This window comes from Chlorocebus sabaeus, chromosome 19, assembly GCF_047675955.1.
Source record: "Chlorocebus sabaeus isolate Y175 chromosome 19, mChlSab1.0.hap1, whole genome shotgun sequence".
Classification (NCBI taxonomy): Eukaryota; Metazoa; Chordata; class Mammalia; order Primates; family Cercopithecidae; genus Chlorocebus; species Chlorocebus sabaeus.
In genome coordinates, this window is record NC_132922.1 from 17,686,447 (window position 1) to 17,695,406 (window position 8,960).

Sequence of the window (8,960 nt, forward strand, 5' to 3'; positions counted from 1 at the left end):
GGAGTATGCTCTATTTTCCTAAGCTGTGACTTACATAGGAATCCCCGCCTCCCCTCAACAACCAGCTCCATCCCCACTTTATGAAAACCTCACAGCGTGCTAAAAATCATGTTCCCTTTTGTTTCCACCCAGAGCATGAGGCTGTCTGGCCAGTCAGTGATTGGCCCAGAAATAATCATTGAAACCAATCAGGGAAAGGCAAAAGAGTACCTTAAGGTTTGATCTTAGGTGGCTGGAAAACAACAAATCTCCCCTCCTTTTGCAAAATGGCCTGTTAAGGATGGAGGGTTAGGAGTGCCAGTCGCCATCGACCTGCTACAGTAAGAGCTCCTGCAGGAGACGAAGGTAGATGGATCTGAAATATGAAGAGAAAGACGTTGTCCTGCCATTGTTTAAGTCCCTAGGTCCACCCTCGTCAATGTCCACCTTTGCCTGTGATCTGGAATATAAGATTGTTTTTTGGGTGCTGTCCTAGGACGCCTAGTGTATTAGTTTTCTAGGGATGCCATAACAAAATACCACAGACTGCATGACTTAAACAACAGCAGTTTGTTTGCTCACAGTTCTAGAGGCTGGAAGTCCATGATGGAGGTGTCAGTAGGTTTGGTTTCTCTTGAGGCCTCTCTTTATGGCTTACAGATGGTCACTTTCATGCTGTGTTATCACACAGCCTTTTCTCTATAGGTGCATCCCTGGTGTCTCTTTTTTTTTTGAGAAGGAGTCTCGCTCTGTTGCCAGGAGGGAGTGCAGTGATGCAATCTTGGCTCACTGCAACCTCTGCCTCCTGGTTCAAGCAATTCTCCTGCCTCAGTGTCCTGAGTAGTTGGGACTACAGGTGCGTGCCACCATGCCCAGCTAGTTTTTTTGTATTTTTAGTAGAGACGGGGTTTCACCATGTTGGCCAGGATGGTCTCAATCTCCTGACCTCGTGATCTGTCCGCCTTGACCTCCCAAAGTGTTGGGATTATAGGCATGAGCCACCGTGCCCGGCCTCTTCTTTAGAGGGACACCAGTCATATTGAATTAGGGCCTCTCCTTCATGGCCTTGTACATTCTTTTTTTTTCTTTGAGAGGGAGTCTCACTCTATCGCCCAGGCAGGAGCAATGGAGAATGGGTTTCACCATCTTGGCCGGGCTGGTCTTGAACTCCTGACCTCGTGATCCACCCTCCTCGTTCTCCCAAAGTGCTGGGATTGCAGGCATGAGCCACCGCGCCCAGCCTGGCTTTGTAGATTCTTAGTAGGAAAATTCCTATCCCCTACTTCTCATGTCTCCGTATGCTAGGACTGCAACTGGAATATTTTGGAGCTCTTTAAAGGCTCTATCTCCAAATATGGTCACATTGGGGGTTCAGAGCTTCAACATGTTAATTTGGGAGGGTGGGGGGCACAATTTAGTTCATAACACCTACTATCCCACAGATTTAAACGACACACACCAAACATTCATCTGTATCTCCCTCAGTTCTGAACTAGGTAGGAAATGAAAAGAACAGTTTTCAGAACACCAAGACCCTTCACATAGACCAAGGTAAGGCATATGAATTTAATTCCAAATACAGTAAGAAAATTTCAGAGTTTAAGCAGAAAAGTAACACAGTCTGATTTATAAGGATTACTCTGGCCATTGTGTAGAACACCTATTTTAAATTACTAAGTCTTTTTTCAAGCCTGTGTGACAAGGTTCTGTTCTAAGTGCCTTAAAATGCTACATTTTGTCCTCACTACCACTCTATGAGATTACTATCCTCATTTTGCAGATAAGGAAACTATGATTATTCTCCTTGTTTTGCAGATAAAGAAACGATGATTCAGGCAAGTGAAGTTACCTCCCTAAGGTCACAGAGCTAGTATCTGCCAATGCCAGAGTTCACACCCACTATGTTTAACTCAGTTAAATGCGAACATGGCATAGAAACACATTTATGCAGTTGCTTCAAAAGTAAGGAAGATACACTAGAAACTATTATTTGTCTCTGGATGATGAGATTTTTTTAGGTTTGATAATGCAGTGTGAAGAAGTAGCAAATAGAAGTTAAGAGCTTGTGTTGTGGAATTTATAGATAATAATAACAACACATGGGCATAAGCACGACTATTTTCCAGGCACTATTCTGAGTGTTTCACAGTGTGAGCTCCTTGAATTCTCAGAAGAGATCTGCCTGCCCTGGAAAGTCCATTCTTTTTCTTCTAATGTGCCTTGCTGGAATAAGTTATGTTGTCCTAACGAGACAGCATAGAAATACTACTGCTACCAATTATATTAATACGAGCTATTAGCTATGAGAGAGCAGGTACTTTTATAAGCATTTAGCCTGTATTAGCTAATTTAATCCTTGCAACAGCCCATTGTCACTATTAAGATCCCCAGTTTTCAGAAGAGGAACTGAGGCACACGGCTATATGGCTTGCCCAAAGGCATAAAGTTAGTAAGTTATACAAGAAGATTTTGAACGAGAGTATGGTTCTAATGTCTAAGCACACTTCAGTCTACTGGGAGTCCTTATCCTCTGTAACAGTTGAACCAACTGAGGCATAGGGAGATTAAGTAACTTGTCCAAATGAGCAAGTCATAGAACTAGCTGTGTGACTCTGGGCAAGTCACTTAAGCTCTCTTGATCTTGGGCTCATTAGTTGTAGAATGGGTAAGTGATACTAGGCATACAATAAGTTTGGGTGATAATTAAATGACAGGCTGGGTGCAGTGGCTCACACCTGTAATCCTAGCACGTTGGGAGGTCAAGGCGGGCAGATCACCTGAGGTTGGGAGTTTGAGACCAGCCTGACCAACATGGAGAAACCCCGTCCCTACTAAAAATACACAATTAGTCGGGTGTGGTGGCACATGCCTGTAATCCCAGCTACTCAGGAGGCTGAGGCAGTAGAATCACTTGAACCTGGGACGCAGAAGTTGTGGTGAGCTGAGATCACGCCATTGCACTCCAGCCTGGGCAACAAGAGTAAAACTCCATCTCAAAATAATAATAATAATAATAAAGTGACATAAATATACATAAAGTTCTAGGCTTACTTCCTGCCATACAGTTAGTGCTCAAAATAGTTTCTGTTGATAGTTGGAGTCTTAAAATGAGCATATATTCCTTTAAAACCTGCGAAAACAACAAAACATTTGTATTTTCAGTTGAACCCTAACATGTCATTTCTCTGAGCAATGAGACTTGAATGCATTTAATAGAGCATGACATTCTCTCACTATATCTTCAGCTCTCTTGGATTTTTATTTCCTCTGACCAATTTTAACACCTGCCCTCCTGACATGATGATTGATTTTCCCGGCAGAGAAGACAGAGACAAAGAGGACTAGGGTTAGGGGTGGTACTTCTCCTGTGGGCTTCTTGTACCAGACTAAAAATAGCTTTTTCACACATCTGTGCTGCTTGCAGGCTTTTGTTTCCTGACCCTCTTCAAAAGGACTCCAGCTTGGTTGCCCCACCTGTTCACCATTTGGACACATTCTCTTTGTGTCCTAACTCTCAGAAGAGCTCACCAAGAGAGCGCATTGACCTCTTTAGACAACAACCCTCCCTACCTCTCTCTGTCCTTCCCCACCAGGGCTATTTATACCTTTTAAACAAGATTTCAGTCTTGAAAAGGGCATTTTCTGGCACTCACTGACTATTCACTTATTTCATTCATTTAAGCAGCATGCCCCGAATGCACCCTGTGATATTTGCCCACATGACTTCCACTACTAACAATGGTAATAGTCGCTTCCATCTTGCCAGCGCATATGATGTGGCAGATGCTGTGCAATGCGCTCTATATACATTCTCTCGTTTCATTCCCTAAAAACTCTAGGATACAGATACTATTACTGTCCTCCATAAACAATGGGGGAGAAAACCTGAGACTGAACTCAGTGAAGGTTAAGTAACTCAACTGAGGGTAAGTAACTTCCTTGAAGCCATAGCAAGTGGCAGAGACATCCAGTTTTCTTGATTCCACTTTTGTCTCTCTGGTTCAGGCCGCCACCCATCCTCTGGACTAGGTCATCAGCCTCCTAACTGGGCTGCCAGTTCCAGCCTTGACCCCCTGCAAACTATTCTCTACACAGGCACAGTAAAGTTTTAAAAACACATGTCAAGCTATTCTCTGGCTTAAGACCCTTCTATGGCTCCTCCCTTCTCTTAGGATAATGTGTGAACTCCTTATATGGCTTTGAACTACTTTGATTACCCTTAGCTCTCCAGGCTTAATTTATTTCCTATATTCTACGTTCCAGCTATATTGGACTTTATTTGTCCCCAGGCCTTCCACCGTCTGTTCGCTCAGCTGTAACACGCTTCCTTGCCTTCCACTCTCATCCCTGGGAGAAAATAAAGGCATCTCTCTTGCTTCCCTGCCTCATAATTTCCGCAAAAGCACATAAATTCCTCAGTAATTTCATGCATTTATAAGGTTTCTATTACATCATTTATTTCATCTCAAACCCCTGCAGATGAGGGAGCTGACCTCAAAGAACCTGCTCAAAATCAGAGTTCTAGCAACAGGCAGAGTCTGGATGCAAATGCATATATCTCTCTGACTCCAGACACTGATCTTTCCTCTGATCTTTGTTGCCATGACGTTTTTTGAGGCTATAAACAACAGTAGGTAAATGAGTCTGGAGGCGGGGGGAATTGTCAGGCTGAAATTAATCCAGTCAGTGAGGGGAAAGGAATCTTAGCTTATGCCTTTGGGGGTGGAAAGGTCAGGAGTTGGACTCCAGCTGGAGACTGGGTTTCTGCTTTCCAGATTAGGGTCTTTTCCTTGCCTACCTTTGTGTGGCTACAATGATAGAAGCTGGTTTAGTAACGCCCTTGGTAAAGCCCAGCAAGATGATACATCCTTAGCAAAAAGGGTAGCTGGGGCTGGTCCTACGGAGTCAGAGGCTCACAAGGGTCACTTGCAGGAGAGCAGAAAGGAAATCCACCAAGGAAGCAGCGATCCTGAGAAACCAAGGTTCCAGAAATGGGCTTCAGAGGATTCTTACCACCTTTCCCCCATCTATCCTCAACCCAGCCTGCATCCGTTCATTTGGGGAAATTAGGGAGGTTTGATAATAACTACAACCAGCTCTTCCTAATTAATCATCAGGTCTCAAAAGTCACTAGTGCCTAGTGGTACGATAAAAGGCTTAGCGTCTTTTTTCTTTTTTCTTTTTTTTGAGAGGGAGTCTGGCTCTGTAGCCCAGGCTGGAGTGCAGTGGCCGGATCTCGGATCACTGCAAGCTCCGCCTCCCGGGTTTACGCCATTCTCCTGCCTCAGCCTCCCGAGTAGCTGGGACCACAGGCGCCCGCCACCTCGCCCGGCTACTTTTTTGTATTTTTTAGTAGAGACGGGGTTTCACCGTGTTAGCCAGGATGGTCTCGATCTCCTGACCTCGTGATCCGCCCGTCTCGGCCTCCCAAAGTGCTGGGATTACAGGCTTGAGCCACCGCGCGCGGCCGGCTTAGCCTCTTTTATCTGTCTTGGGCCCCACCCAGTTTAGCATTCTTTAAATCATGCTAACACACATCATACAGCTTGATCTTTATATAAGCCTCCTAAAAGCACAGCGTTTTTGTTTACCTCTGCCTCCCATGGAATTTTCCCCTTTTTTGTTTTTATTATCTAAGCAATACATATTTATTATGAAAGAAATAGGCCAACAGAAAAACAATGACTCAAACCACCACCAGCTTGGCATGGTGACTGATGACCAAATCTGCCACTGTAGCAGAATGCCAAAAACCTCCTGCCAGATGGTAAACAACTTGAGTAGAAGAACCATGTCTGCAGCCGTGCATGTTAGGAAGGTACGGACTGGGGAGTAGCCCCAGTTTGGACTTGGACTTGGAACCAAGTTCCGCGCTGTGCAAACCGTGCAGAAATTCTTACTCAGACTGTTGGAACAATAAGGACATCTGTTGGCCCACATAGCAGGAAGCTTCAGGATTGGCTTTATCCAGCGGTCTCTGTGATTCGCCTGGCCATTCCCACCCCTGCACCAGTGTCATGCACAAGCTTATTGTGAGGTGGCTGCAGTATCCCCAGACCTCATATCCACACACAGCAATGTCAAAGGATCAAACTGTCTCCTGCTGAGGCTTTCTCCAGAGAGACAGGCCAATATCTGCAGAAGCCCCAGAAACATTCCCCTTGCACCATTTTTACTCAAATGTATGCTCATTTCTGAACGAATCCCTACAGCTGGCAGGATGCTCTGCACTAATTGGCTTAGGCCTGAATCCTCCCATCGGAAACGGAGATGTGATTTCTGTGACTAGCTCACATTAATCAGGCCCCACCCGTGCAGATGGTGTGGGGTAGACATTGCAAAGTCAATAGCAATTGTCTGGCCTTGAACAGGTTATTTAACTCCTCTGAACATCAATGTCCCCACTTAGAAAATGGGAATAGTCAGACAGTTTTGGTGGTGGACAGTATCTGAGATAACATATGTGAAATGACAAAATTCGATGCTGAACACTTAGAGGATGAGTAAGTGTGTTAGTTCACTTTGCATTGCCATAAAGGATTCCCTGAGACCAGGTAATTTATAGAGAACAGAGGTTTATTTGGCTCACGGTTCTACAGACTATGCAAGAAGTATGCTGCTAGCGTCTGCTTCTGGTGAGGGCCTCAGGAATCTCACCATTATGGCAGAAGATGCAGGTGGAGCAGGTGGTGTCACATGGCAAGAGCAGGAGCAAGAAGGAGAGGAGGAGATGCCAGTCTCCTTTAAGCAACCAGATCTCCAGTGAGCTCATTATTGCAGGGAGGACACCAAGCCATTCTTGAGAGATCTGCCCACAGGATTCAAACACCTCCCGCTCCCACTAGGCCCCACATCCAACATTGGAGATCACATTTCAACATGAGATTTGGAGGTGGCAAACATTGAAACTATATCCATAAGTGAATAAATGTTTGATAAAATCCATTAATTAATTAATGTTTCCTTCAGGTAGCAATAAGCAAATAGAGGTACATTTCCTCATCGCCTTCTGGCTGGACCTTTTGGCAGGGGATGACTTAGGATAAGTCCTTGAATCAGGCATGGTGGTGCATGCCTGTAGTCCCAGCTAGTCAGGAGGCTGAGGCGGGAGAATCGTTTGAGCCCAGGAGTTCCAGGCTGCAGTGTGCCATGATCATTCCTATGAATAGCCACTGCACTCCTGCCTGGGCAACAGAGCCAGATCCTGTCTGTTAACTTTTTTTTAATTTAAAAAAGAAAGAAAGTCCTTAAAACAGAGTTAAGCATGTCAAAAGTTTGCCAGAGAAAACCCCAACTTTAGCAACTAAACCTGGCTTGTTAGATGGTGGAGGGATGGGGCTCTGTGTTGAGACTTCCTGGGTTTGAATCCAGAACTTTCAACTTACTGGCTAGGTGACCTTTGAAATGTGACCTCCTCTCCCCAAGCCTCAGTTTTCTCCTCTGTGAAATGGGTCAATAAAAGGCAACCTTCACTTAACACAATGTATCCGACAGACATTCTTTTAAACATTTCACAGGTAGAATCTTATTAAATCCTTCCCACAACCTCATCAGCTTGGCATTTTTATTACCTCATTATAAAGATAAGAAAACTGGGTCATGGGGAGGTTAAGCTATTTGCCTAAATGTGGAGCCAGGACCTTAATGCAAATAATCTAGCTTCAGAGCATGCATTCATAATAAGTAAATTCTACTGCCTCTTGGTAATAATAGTAGACACCTCAGGGGCTTTTTGTGGTGATAAATGACATAATACATACGCAATGCTCAGGAGGCTCAGCGGCAGTAGTATAATTGCTAATAATAATATCAGTAATTATTATTATTACTATGTGGAAGTAAAAGATATTTCCACATAAGCTCAAAACTTCCACCCTGGCCGGGCGCGGTGGCTCAAGCCTGTAATCCCAGCACTTTGGGAGGCCGAGGCGGGCGGATCACGAGGTCAGAAGATCGAGACCATCCTGGCTAACCCGGTGAAACCCCGTCTCTACTAAAAAAAAATACAAAAAACTAGCCGGGCGAGGTGGCGGGCGCCTGTAGTCCCAGCTACTCGGGAGGCTGAGGCAGGAGAATGGCGTAAACTCAGGAGGCGGAGCTTGCAGTGAGCTGAGATCCGGCCACTGTACTCCAGCCTGGGCGACAGAGCGAGACTCCGTCTCAAAAAAAAAAAAAAGAAAAAAGAAAAAGAAAAAAAAACCTTCCACCCCATTGTGAGAAAAATCTTCGCTATAGGTTTGATGTACTTACATGATTCTACTAGTTTCCTTGTTCCCAAAGAAAAAGTTCAGCTTTCCCCTGATCCATCTCCCAACCCCCATCCTTCCCGCCCCACTGTGCGCAGGGATGAGCCTGCTCACCCAGGTGTCTGTGTCTCGGTTCATGTCGTTACTTGTGGTGGTGGAACAACAGCTCTCTTCCCACCATGCTCACTGGCAAACTCCGTTTCCTTCTGCAGAAAAACCATTCATTCTTCTACACCCTGGGGCCACTGGGGAGAGCGCTCCACTAACTTGAGCTGTAGTCACTTTCAGTTGCACGTGTCTGTCTCCCTCGTGGTGCTGGGATGGGGCGCTATGTCTAGCCATTTTTCTTTCTCCAGTGCTTGGTACAAAGCTGGCATAGAATATAAACTCAGTGAATGTTTGTTGAATGAATCACTGACTCACAATTAGGATAAGTACCTATGAGTACTGAGTGTATATCAGGAAGCACCCTAGGTGCCTTATGTGCTGCATTATAGTTACGGTTACAAGCGGCACACGTGTAATTTAGATGAAAACAGAGGAAATCTATAGAACCACAGAACCTGATTTGTGGTTATACAGCATTTGCTTTATAAATATATAATGTAGTACGTTTTAATTCAGTCTTCCGTTTGTTTTATTCATTTTCCGCATGCATGATGTCTCAAATTTTGCTTATTTTAATTCATGTTTCAAGCTTCAAACTAAAAAGTTGATGGCAAAAAAAAAAAAAAA

The 8,960-nt window shown here is 44.6% G+C and overlaps 1 long non-coding RNA gene across 1 annotated transcript; it reads right to left on the bottom strand.

Moving 5' to 3' along the window:
* Nucleotides 1-243: 243 nt before the first annotated feature.
* On the bottom strand, nucleotides 244-8,376 carry LOC119627127 (uncharacterized). Its single transcript, XR_005243166.2, has 4 exons — nucleotides 8,230-8,376; nucleotides 7,289-7,419; nucleotides 5,880-6,114; nucleotides 244-330 (listed from the first exon to the last, which is right to left on the bottom strand). It is a non-coding gene; the product is annotated as an uncharacterized lncRNA (long non-coding RNA).
* Between the last annotated feature and the right edge of the window lie 584 nt (nucleotides 8,377-8,960).